This window comes from Camponotus floridanus, unplaced genomic scaffold, assembly GCF_003227725.1.
Source record: "Camponotus floridanus strain SB8 unplaced genomic scaffold, Cflo_v7.5 scaffold7, whole genome shotgun sequence".
Taxonomy (NCBI): Eukaryota; Metazoa; Arthropoda; class Insecta; order Hymenoptera; family Formicidae; genus Camponotus; species Camponotus floridanus.
The window spans coordinates 114,906-128,446 of NW_020229838.1; the positions used below are offsets into that span (position 1 = coordinate 114,906).

General features: G+C 34.3%; 1 protein-coding gene across 2 annotated transcripts in view; it reads left to right on the top strand.

Moving 5' to 3' along the window:
* The window catches only part of LOC105254782, a 188,080-nt gene that overhangs the window by 16,574 nt on the left and 157,965 nt on the right, over positions 1–13,541 (top strand). The window contains exons 1-2 of one of the 2 annotated variants that reach the window (XM_011263671.3): positions 346–867; positions 1,493–1,539. The exons of the other annotated variant lie outside the window; for it this stretch is intronic. The gene's annotated coding sequence lies outside the window, so the exon portion shown is untranslated. Of the gene's footprint in view, positions 1–345; positions 868–1,492; positions 1,540–13,541 lie in introns of those variants that run through there. 2 annotated transcript variants of the gene reach the window in all.

Below are 13,541 nucleotides of genomic sequence, written 5' to 3' on the forward strand. Positions count from 1 at the left end.
ATTAATCGTGCTAGCTGCTATTTAATGAAAGAATGGAAAATATAAAACGTTGTTTCACTCCAAAATATTTATAGGCAACTATTTATTTAAATATACTTGGATTTTCGAGATATATATATTTCGTTTTGCATTTTTGTGGAGTTAAATTTAATTTAAATTATTTAAATTTAACTTGCCAATCATTTTCGAATTTTAAAACGCGCAATAATACACGAATCATATCATAAAATTGAATAATTAAAGTATTCAAAAGTCGTCTAATAGACATTCACTGATTGTTAATAATTAATTAAAAAATTTAAGATGAAACACAACATATTTATTATGTTAAATATTTTATGATAGATCGTTATATAGTACCCGTCGTAGGAATTCCGAGACTTGTTTATAACAGCGTGAGACCTTGACCTTGTTTGTATTCGCGCAGTAAGTCTCGAGCGAGGAATAGACAGCGACACAAACCATTCTGTGTGTTAATAATCACACTGATCTTTTAGACATTGTCTTTGAAATGCGATAATTACAATTAACGATTATCAGCTCACGCAAATGATTAACTCTCGTGATAAACGAACATCGTGTAATAATATCGTGGGATTATACACAGCAAAAATAGCATTATTGTAGAAAGTGATGTGTGATTTTCGTGCGAATTTTTGCATTGTTCTCTCATCGATATAATAAACTGCGCGTCGCGTGGGATTAAAGTCTGAATACCATATAAAGTGTCGTACAATTTATTCGTATTTTGCTGATTGTAATTAACTACGTTTTCGCGAGTGAGTGCAATTTGTGAAAGAACAGCAAGAAATAACCAAGAGAGGAGGAAGAGAGGTCCGGGAAAACATCGAGCGAAGCAATCGTTGGGTAAGCAATTTCTAATTCTTAATTTCTAATTATTAATTGTTATTTTTTAAATTTATTGCCGTGAGATAGCAATCTAAAAATCTTTTTGAAATTATTTTATAATAAAATATTCTAGGTTTTATTTCGAAATATTTAAAATATTTGTAATATAAATATATTTGTTTAATAAAATATTTTATTAATTATTTTTTATACAAATACATGTAAAACGTTTCAACATTTTATTTATTGAGATTCAAAATTATTTTAATAGAATTACATTTTTGAAGATTCATAAAATATTTTATAGAATTACATTTTTGAATTTAAGAATTACATTTTTGTTTGGCATATCTTATAAAAATTTAAAAAAAAGTTTTTTTTATAATTATTATATATTTTATTAAATATTAAAAAATAGATTTAAAAAATGTGTTTGCGAATAATATAATTAAATATTAGTTAATATTGATATTTAAATAGTTCAATTAATAATTAGTAAATTTTCTAAATATTAATTCTTTTGTAAATTTGTTTTATAAGATACATATCCCTTTTATATATGTATATATATACATATATATGTATATATATATGTATATATATACATGGAAAACATATAATCTAAAATATTTTTATTTTACAGATCAGCATTGTGTACTGTAATTCCGCTGCTGTGTATGAATCGTATTGGTAAGTTTAAATTATTTTCTACTTTATAATCTCGGAAAATAATGAATTTATGAGAATTGAGAAAATTACATATACATTTAATTGCAAAGAAAAAAATCGGTAATGTTGGAAACACAATGCAGTTGTTATTACTATATTCGTGAGTCAATATCGTGAGGAAATTTTATTTTGCAAAAAAATGGAAACGATTGAGAGAGAGATTAAACGATGGGTGGGAGATTTGAGATAAAAAAGGAGTAATGCGGTGGACTCGCGCGCGGCACCAAGCGTAACTTCGGAGCGCAGTTCGTGCGTGAGCGACGTAATAACATTTTGGGAGGTGGGATGAGAGGGCGATTCGACGAGATGGAGACGATAGCGGCGGCGAACGTAATGAGGATGCGACGAGGCAAGAGGCAATATAGGCGGGTGTACGTCGAGGATGGGATCGCTTCCGGTGGTTCTAGCAAAGGTAGGGGTGGAGGAGAGCTTACAAAGGGTAAGCGAGGACGAAGGTGCGTGGAAGCAGAAGCAAGGAGGACGTTCGGCTTCTTCCGAGCTGGCCGTGCACAATCGATCATTACGTTAAAGCTCTCTCAAAGCTCCTGACTTGACCGGTCATCGAATACCCTAGAGAGGGATGACTTTAACAAAGGGAAAGCGATAACGACAGGTGCGCGGCATCGAATGATATAACGAGAAGCGCAGTTATTGCAGCACGCACATCGCGTTCCAACTTCACCTGTAATCTGGATCAGGGTTGAATTCAATTTCGAAGCTTTCACGGAGATAATATTCGTTATCGATATTCAAATAAATCGTATAATCGCTATTAATTTCGCGGAAAGAATGAAATGGGATAAGTAACCAAAGCTCTGAGTGCTTCGTAAATATTTCGTCGCGATAAATCGAATAGAATCGAATTTCTTTTTTCAGTTATACTTTTCTTTGCGGCTCAAGTTTATGCGGAAAAAAATAATATTACTCGTGGTTAGAGAAGGATTTTTTTTTAACCATAAAGAGTTCGATCGATATTAAGCTGATACAAAGAGATTTACAATAGCGAGAAGTAAATAAAAATGAATTCTCTTTGTCCCGCGTGTTCGGAGATATAGCGTAGGATCGTTTTGATTCGAGTGCTATCGAGGTAGACGCATTATTGTGATATTGCGATATATCCGCATGTCGCGAGGAAGAGATTGCAGAGAAAATATCGTACGAATTTCGACACGTAATAAAACTTGGAATTATTCGAACAATTTGTTATCTAGATAACAAATCTTATCAATACAATCTTACAAAGTAATATATATAACCGATATATTTATTATGTAAAAGTGCATTAATTATAAGTGCAGCGGTATTAAATATTAAATTTAAAATGCAGAATTTTGTGCCGAGAGATTCAGCTAAATATATAATTACTATTAACTATTAAGCAAACTTTCAAAGGCTTTAGAGAGGAGTCGCAATTTTTGAAACATCTTATATATCGTGCTATCTTCTTTGAATACTAGAATTTTGATGTATCACACATATATATCATGTCTCCTGCTTCAAGAAGCGAATTGATGCGGGGATCTCATCTCGCGAGATTGAAATTTTTCTTTTCGAAAATGCACCAAATTTGTTATCTAGATAAATATCGTCACTCTCAATAATTTGGCAAAATTTAATTCGCAAAATAAAAGTAAATAAATATTTCAAAATTTTTTAAAATTTCTTTATAAATATTTTAAATTTTTCTTGAATCTTACGAATTTCGATGCTTGTAGTAAAATATTATTTTTTTTCCATCATGAGATTGTTGAGAAATGTTTAAGAAATTTTAACAAAATTTTTAAAAGTTTTGTTACAATGATGTTCTAGAATTCATAGCTGATTAACATAGCAAGTTGATCGCTTCAAAGGGATACTACAACAGCTAATATAAATCTAATATACAATGAATACGAATGCTTGTTATATCCATTTATGAGCTTTGAATGTGCAGTTCGAGATTGATCAATGAGCTCTAGTTATGTTCCCACTTGAAAATACCCTTGACTTGAACACTTGATAGCCAGATATCCAATTATTGCTCACTGCTCTATTTAGGCTTCGATTAGACGCATTATAGTTGTGCAATCACCGGTTTGCCATCGTCGTCTCCTAATCTTGTTTACCAATGACATTAAATACAACTTCACATTTTAGCATTATAAGTTTATAGTCCTCAATTTATATTTCAGATAAATCCCCTAAATATTCGCTATTATAAAAAATTTAGAAAGATAAATAAAAAGAATTGATTATAGTTGTTTTCACGTTGACGATCATCATCAGGCGGAGCGAATTTTTCGTGCTATTTCCAGACCTCCCTCTATCTCGGGCGCGGATAGTCGGCGCCGACACCGGTTGTAAATTAAATAAGAGCACTTTCGCCGGCGATTGCGCTCGCGCGTTTGAGATCGAAAATATTCGACATTTCCGTCAATCTCAATTTATCCGGCGATTTCGCGGCCCCCCGCGATTCGTACATCCAATTTTCCCGGCATCTGCCGATGGCCGCCGCCTCCGCCTTCGGGGAAAATACGGTCTGTTCGAGCGTTTCACGATGAAATTCACGGGAAAATTCGCGGGATTTCCTCGAATGCGACCGTTCCTTCCTTTCACGCGCGCGTGGGATATGAAAAATTTATTCCGCGTCTAAGGACGTCTAAGGCGCGGGGGCGAGAACTTTTAATTAATCCCGTTTAATGCGAGCGTTTGTTCTAGCGATAATCTGGATTTGCCGGTTTCTTCGCGTCTTAAAGTTTTTTGACCGATAACCGTGGTTCGTTGCATCAATGATGAGAAGTTACGAATAACTCTCGACGACGGAATTTTCAGATGGTATCCAGAAAGCTATTGCTATCATTGCATTAAAGAAATGCGTTTTTTTTTTTATGAAGAAAGCATTAATAATTTCTATCAAATATAACAATCTTTGATACTTTAAACAACACGCGACATGTATTCTAGATGCGTTCACACTTTAGAGTTTTTGAATATAATAACAATATGTTATAAATAATTTATATATAATAACATTATGTTATAAATGATTTATAATTATACTAATTATAGTAGCAATCGCGCGCGGATAGTATAAAATAATATTTTTATTGTAGCAATTTTTGTAAACATTGTTATTCAAAAACCTCATATCGTTTTATCTTTTTAACATCCTGTTTGGATTCAAATCCGCAATTCATATATTCGCAACAAACGCATATCTTTACAAGTTGATGCAAAAGGGAAATCGGTTATATTGTGTATTTTACCACTAATGGATGGTATAACTGCATGCAATCAATTTGTGTTTATTATGTTATAAAAAAATCATGATTTAAAGTTTTTACGAGGAGAAATAGTAACCACGGTAAAAAACCTTTTCGATCCATTTTTCCGACAGATGAATCTTATCTATCTCTCATAGAGTTTAAAAATTTACTATTAAAAAAGAAAGATATAAATTATAACAAAAGAATCGTATATTTAAAAAATGTTATTTATAATAAAATATATTACATATATATTAATTCTCAATAAGAACAATCTTGATATTTTAACATGAAGCAGCGTTGCAAGAATTTTAGTTATAATTAAAAGCTTTACGATAATAAAATAAAAAGTTGTACCGGATATGACAGGGCAAAGATTCCGATAGACATATTCGTCGATAAAATTCCAATCGAGGAGCTATCGTGTTTCTATCTTTATCGAGATAGATGGTGAGACTCGTTCTCGGAGAAAAAGAAAGGGCTGTATATCTCAGAATCAACGGATTAAAGGGCTGGCAGCTCTACGATCCTGAAGAGTAGCGCACAGCCTATCTGAACGGAACTGACGTCATCTGCCAAGGTATCTAGATAAGGAAGAACTACACGGATCGGCTTGGCAATGGACCAGCCACCAAGGTCGTCTAATCCTCGGATCAACCAGTCTGGAATTGTGCCCTCGATGTATCTACCAGCCGACTCAGACATATTTCTAGTGTAATGCGTCCTGTCGTTGGCTTCGAAGAAGGGCAGGGGAAAATATGCTATGTAGAAAATATTATAAGGAAACTCGTTTATGGATAATATAAACGAGATAATTCGGGAAAAATTAATTCAGTCTATCTCCATATCGGAATTGGTTAGATTAATCTAAATGATAACGTTGTTATTCGATCATTTCCATAGTAATATTATTGCTTTAGTAGATCAAATGTTTGTTTTCTAATTTTCTTCCGCAGATAGATATGATGATATGATTTTATGTTTTTATGATTCGATAACAAAGATCGGAGTTATAGGCTTCCATCTCCCACTCTTGTCTATCTAACATTTCATATTCGCCTCGTACGAGTTTATCACCTTAAATAGACGAATATGTGAGAGGATGGATAGGCCAGACTCTCGAAGTCTACATGCATCGATGTCGGCTCGAGAGTTAGTCTGGCACGTAACTTTGTTAATATAATGTAATTATTGCTGGCTGTACTGATTAGTTCGGGTCAGACGGGGCGCGAAATAAGGATAGCGGCGATGCCTTAACATCCTGGCACTTAGATCGTAGCGTCTCCTGTTTATTACATTGCGGTAGTATCACCCGATGCGCCGCAATTTTTTTTCTTCTTTCCGAAACAGCCTGTGACTGTGTGTTTATTGCTTAACGTGAGAAATATGTTTGCTATCAGACTCTTATTCTGGCAATGGTACAACGATGGGAAAGTGCAGATTTTTTAATCCTTTTTCTTCGTGGATTTTACAGTTCAGTATCCTCGAATATAAATTCTAAGCAATACATATTTCATGAAAGATTTTTAAAATATATTTCAAAATTAAAAAAAAATAGAAAAATTAAAAAAACAAAGAAAATGTTCTCATAAAAATAACAATAGTACTTTAAAAAAAATACTAATCATTTTGAAAGATACTATATATTTTGTTTTATTGTCAAATACACATAAAATGCAAAATTTCTACAAAAAATCTGTAAGTCGATTACATTATAACTCTGAAGGTTTTATCAGTTTTTTTCGCAACTTTAGATTATTTTATCTCTTCCTTATTTTTTTCCTCTCGTAGATATTCAAGACATGTAATCTTTGAAAGTGAAATGCTCTTTATGAATCTATCTTGCATACATTCATGTAATATTTGTATTCACGGAGAACGGTTGTTATGAATCGATGTGCAGACCGGCGGAAATACATCGCAGATACGCACTTTCCTATCTCCATATGGAATATATTATAGATTCGTCGAAAGTATATCGGAGCAGACGACAGACGACGCTTTGTCGCGTCGACGACATTCAGCGCGCCTATATTAGACATTATCGTCCACAAAGGAGGCATATCGGTGCCCGCTGCAATCGGCGAACCCTTCTCTCCCTTCCCGCTTCTCGCGTGCATTGTAAATCCCCCCGGTTGAAAGGACGTCAAACCCCTTTCGCGTTATCAATCCGGGGAAGACTCGAGTCGCGCGACCGACCACTCGACACGAATATGTCTAAATCGACAATAATTCAATTCCAGAGGCGATAGTATGCAAACGAGCCCTCGCGACGACGGCGACAATCGACAACGGCCCGATAATGAATACGGGGCCCGTTTTGCCCCGACACCTCGAAGACAGAAATCCTGCCCTTCGCAAAAGCGAATCGCGCACGCCAATCTCTCTCTTGTCTCTCTCTCTCTCTCTCTCTCTTTTATCGGCTGACCCAATTGCATGTTATTCGATTCCCCTTGCGTAAATCCAATTTACTTTACCGATTTGATTCGGAATTAATTAACGCTCTCTTGTGCGTTCGGTCGAATTAGAAAACGCGATGAAGGATCGCAGAGATGATAATTTTGATTTTTTGTTTAGCGCAGATATTCGCTCAGGAATTAACCTGATTTTTCGCGATGATTGAAATAAATCTAGGTAGAATGTTTTTTACTTACACATACGTATCAATTATTTGCCGTCAATAAATAAAATTTACAAATATAATGATGATTTAATCGGCAAATAATAGTGCTTGCTTATTAATTTAGTAATGATAAACAGATTGTTATGCTTTCCATTTAATCATCGTTATATTTCCCTTATGCTACTTGTTTGTTTTATCAGTTTCAAATAGTAAATAATCGGTGTAATCCAAATTTATAATAAGATTGAAAGATCCGAAAAAAAGATATGTCCGATTTAACATGCAAATGGGCAAAATTGGCTCAAATCGCTCGCTTTTGATTTCGCAAAGCGGCCAAGTTACAGTACCGATATTCTGGCTCAATCATGAATCCCATCGGGATCTGAAATCGACTATTAGCATCAGATCGCCTAATGACGCGTATGATTACCATCCGTCGTGATGCGGCGTGGAAACGGTCCAAGATTATATCTCTGGTGGGAAAAGGACCGGCATGGGAAATTTTATCGTAAACCCCGAAACGGGAAAGTGTCGGGATTGTGTAAATAAGCTTGGGAATAACGTTACGTAAAAGAAAAAAATATACCACATATGTATCGATTAAATTACGACGCTCTAATTTCTTTTGTACTAAAAAAAATTACAAATCGATGCTCACCTTAACATTCATCTGAAAAAGAAATAAATGGTCGTCCGCGACTAATGAATGCAAATATACGTATGTGTATGCTTATATTGTCGCGCACGTGGATCTCGTGTGTCGTACGCATAATAGGATATTGGATATTGAACATGGGATACCATGTCATACTATTGAGAGATATCAACCATGCTTTGACGGTATTATATCTTTTAGCACTGAAAATAGAAGAATAATAGAACAGAATAAACACTAAAAATTGAAAAAGAGATTTGTAGAAAAAGAGATTGTAGAAAAATTATCTAACAAAATATTTAGACTAGACTTTATGAAATAAAGTAGAAAAATTAAATATATATACACATACAAAATAAATATACACATACAAAATAAATATACACATAATTTTAGTTATATTTTTAGATTAATCGTCGCAGAGAGAAAGAGAGAGAGAGAGAGAGAGAGAGAGAGAGAGAGAGTGAGCAAGATTCTCTTCGAGTAAAATTTTTAATTAAATATCTAAAGATGAGCGAAGGACATTTTTAATTAAATCTTGACACAATGCTCTCTTGTACTGTTTTATTATTTTTTTTCTTCAAGGAAATGATGACTTTTATCGAAAGGTCGAACGGTTCTTCCTTTTCTGTTTGTGTCTTTTTCTTTAAAGCATCCTCAGAATGAAGCGCGTGCCATTAAGAAAAAAACTTCCGGAGAAACGAGCGGATTTTCACGATAAACGGAATTAAGTACGTCACTGTAACTTTGGCAATCAAATCCGGAACAAGACGAACGACGCTGGCAATAAGCTGAAATCGCTTGCCATTAGGAACTTCGATCTGACGGACTTTTGCTGATGAGAGTGACGAGAGGCGAAAAGACTCGCTCTTATAAATAAATGAGACATTGAATTCGTAAAGGCAACACTTCCCTGCTTCGATCTCGTCAACCCGAATTGATCGTCGTCCATTTTGCTTGTAATTGAACCTTGGATAACGGGTAATAAATAAAGCGCCCTAGTGAATAGATAAGAATAAAGTGAGTTTACGCGGATACTATTGATAAAAATCTCAAGACGAGCACGATTCTGTTCCCTAAATTGCGATCACTGATCACTGATCAAAGTATATAAATAGGAAAATTTGAGATTCTTATAAAAGTTGTGACTGGAAGGAATGATATACTTCTCGATTTGAAGTTCTGATTGTCGTCGCTTCCGGTTTTTCGGAACTGATGGCGGAAAGGCGTCGCGACGAGAAAATTTATCGCGATTAAACGAACGGGAAACTTTAAAAGAACCATTGGACGAGAACAAAGATTGGAAGGAATACATGAGCAATTTTCTCGTTTCGCTAAAAAAGTTGTCAGTTACAGGAACGTCGAATTAAAAACTATCTTGATTACATCGAATAAAGTAATACAATAAGCACAAATATATATTAGCGTTTCCAAAAAGCGATTTATGTAATAAATATCTTTCAATTTTAGGAAATCGGATAATTTCAGAAATATCATTATCCACAGTTGATGTAATAATCTTTGGAGATTTGTTTATTTCAATTGGGTATACACACAATATCACTGCACTGTCACAACAATTGAAAACATCCACGAACTTCTGATTGCCTTAAATTGGTACGATCGGAGTAATTGAATTCAGAATCATTATATAGTGTAAAAATACTTGGCAACGCGCGACAAGGATGGCACTTTAATTGAGTGCAGGCGGTTAACCATTTAACTATTGTCGCAAATACCACGCCGAATTTATTGGCAACTTAATTGTCGAACTTGATATGTGTCTGTCCGTGATTTAAATTTATGACATTTTAAAACGGTGCATCGATCCCCTTGATTAGTTTGGGAGGAGCTTAGTGTAACTAATTGTAAGATTATAGAGATTCTTTTAAAATACTTTTAAAATATATGATAAAATTACCTCTCACAATCCTCACAATTATCGTTATTATTCTTCTTTAATTTGTGTACATGTAGTGCGAGTTTTTAAGTAATCAGTAGACATCTCGTTTACAAGTTTTCCTCGACGAGAATCGAGATTATGTACGTATTATTTCTTCGATAGAGAACGTTTTTTCGTAGACTATTGTGTACGCGGAATATTTCTCACACCCTTATCTCTGCCGTCATTTCTCTTTCGCATCTGTTTTTGCGTATATTTACGCGTCGTGCATTCTCTTTGAGTAATACGGCGACGCCCCCGTCGCACGGTACAAAAATATAGACAGTCGTAGAAATCCTGAGGCTGCATTTCGTCTCGACACATACAAGCGTAATATATTTCCCTTGAATGCTTCTGTAAAATTTTGTACAGCGTATATGCGCTATATGCGTTTTGCTTCGTCATCTTTTAATAGACGGATCAACGTACGATAGATAAATTTCCGCTTTCGATTTTTGCACAATATTCTCAAATCTTTATATTAGAAATTATTCCCTCAAAATCAAATCAATGAATATAAAAAAAAAATATTTTTTAAAATTATTTAATTAAATTTTTATTATGCACAAAATTTAAGCAAGTTCGACGAAATGAGATGCAGTCGCTTTTCTCTCCCGGATAATCCGCATGATTACCCTTTACTTGACACTTTACTTGTTTGATCTGTGTTTGTCTAGCGTTAATGGGTTCAGAGACGTGCGACTTTTCACAAATGCTTTTTTTTTTTATAATCTGACGCGACGCGATGCGATGGATTCCGATAGCAAAGACAACGTCGAATTCTCGTTGGAAGGATATAGATGGCGAGTAGGAAACCCGTGACAAAGAACTGTAAAACTCCGACTCGCGACTGAAGGGGGAAGAAATGCCACTCTAGGAGTTTGCGAGGAAGCAGATACCGGGATGCGTACCAAAAGAATGGCAGCTGTAACGACGAGAGGGATCACCCGTCACCCGCCATTTTCGCGCGTCGATCACGATAAATATTTAGCTGCGCCGCATTCGTTAAAACACGTTCATGCTTTTGATTAGCTTTCAAATTCTGGCGCAAGCGACTATTACGTGATAAGAGGGAGAAAGAGAGCGAGGCGTGAAAAAAATTGCCTCAGTCACCTGACAAAGTCAAATGAGCAATTCATCGCGTGCGTCTAATTCGTCCCAACGGAATTAGTAGGGGGTCGCACCCTGTGACAAACACATGGAGAAGACAGGATAGGGATAATAACGCGCTATACCTACAATCAAGATTAATGTTATTTACCAGGATACGGAGCATATATTTGAAATGGAAGCGTCGTCGCGTTGGGGTTTAGTTAAAAATAATTCATCGTGATTTTAATCCGTTCTCCTCCCCTCTCTCCGGACGGAATTAGCAGCGCTCCGCCCGAGGACACGGGGAGGATCGAGACGGAAGGAGGGTAGTTACTAGACACCCCTCGAGTTTCGCCGAGCTCTCGCCGCGTTCGCAACTCGTGGGATACAGCCGCAGGGTCTCCTAAAGCAGTCGGCGTAGGCGTTTGCACGGCCTATGCCGTCTTTAGGGCTGAGGCCGTGTCTCGTCGCGGAACGCGGAGGGGTGGAGAGTAGGAGAGGAAAAGAGAAAGAGCGAGAACTAACAGTCGGGGCGAACACACCGTCGAATGGCGAAGGTTGAGTCGAGTCGAGCCGGGTCGGTCGGTCGATATCCAAGGCTACGCGTCTTCAAGGCGACCTGCTGACGTATCACGAGCAAAATAACGCGAACGACGCTTTTCGTAGGATCTGCACTTCCGGAAGAGAGCTACGAATTTGTTCGCATTAATCATCATCAATTAACGTGGACGTAAAATCTCAAGTAATTCGCAAAGAAACGTAAATAATTTTTCAAATAGCGATTCGATGTCGAATGAATATATTTGATAAAATATTTTTTCCCGGAATCAATAATTGAGGATAATATTAGTTTGACAGTGATGAATGATCCTGTTCTCTGGTCGTGATGCATGCTGCATTATTCGCGCGCGCACAAAGGATGAGATCTTTATCGTTCCATTCTTCGTCTCGTTTCCCTCGTGTCCTCGGGTACACGACAAAGACCTGGTTAACGCGTAAGAATTTTCCGCGCGTTTCTCTAGACATCGCACCAGGCTCACGAACCCGTTGACCCTGAAGACCTTGCCCTTGCGGCCACTAGAAATGATAACCAGCTGCTCGTAAATTCCCATGTTTCGTGATATTTCTTCCATAAAATCCCGTGATCAGTACGATGATATCGACGTGGAATGAACGACGCGAGAAGCTTTATATCGGCATCAAACTTATAAAGATATTTCTACGATGTTTCAATTTATATCGCCTTTAGTTTCGTAATAAAAATTAGTTATTAAAAACTTAGTTTTATTATACTTATACTACAAGGAATATTCAATATAGATTTAAGCATGTATCTAGAATGCAATTTATTATTTTTCTAAATTATAAATTGAATACATTGTTTTAATATTGATTAAAGTTCTTTAAAACAAAAGAATGACATGCATATTTTAAAAATACAGACTATAGAAAATAATTATTTAAATAAAATATCATCTGAAAGTATTTATTTTTCACAAAGATGATAAATGTAAACGCATAGAAAATGTTATTTGAAACGAAATAACTAAAATAACGAATTAAAATAATAATTTTAAGAGAATTATCGGAAATTCTTTGTCTATTTAAAATGACATTTGAACATACATTTATTATATATATTTTAAATATTATTTGTTATTCATTAGTTTATTTTTCCAATATTTCGAATGTTACATAATAAAAATAATCAAAAAATCAATATATAAAAAGTATATATCTTTATATTAAAAGTATCATTTATTTAACGAAATTTAAAAAAAAGATTTGATGAATAAAAACGATTGTAAAAAATAAAAATCGTAAGAAAAAGAGAATAAATACAAATTTGTGGAAATGGTAGTAATTTTAAATATTTTACTGCTTATGCAATGAGAAGTAATAATTTTAGTTGATTGCTTAAAAATTTTTAAGCAAGAAATATAATATTTAAAATATTATATTAAAATATTATATTATATAAAAATTTTTAAACAAGAAATATAATATTTAAAATATGTGCAAGAGAGTTATTTAATTTATGAAGTATAGAGTTATTTAATTTATTAGTATCGTAAAATCAATTAAATTAAGAAATGATTCGTAAAATTAAATATTTTAAATAGAGGGATTTAATTAACATGCAAATTAATTGATATGTTTTATATTAACTATTTATAAGTCAATTAGAAGAAATAGTTTACATAAATATTTTGTACTTATTTTTTATTTTATATTTATTTTATATGATCTTATATAAAATATATAAATATATTCTTAATATACAATTTTGTTCATCTTTGCATTGGAATTAATCTAAAAAATATATTGCATTTTTATTTATTGTATTTTTTTTTGATAAAATAGTAATCGTTAGCAAAGTTATCAACAAGAATTTTTCCTTAACAA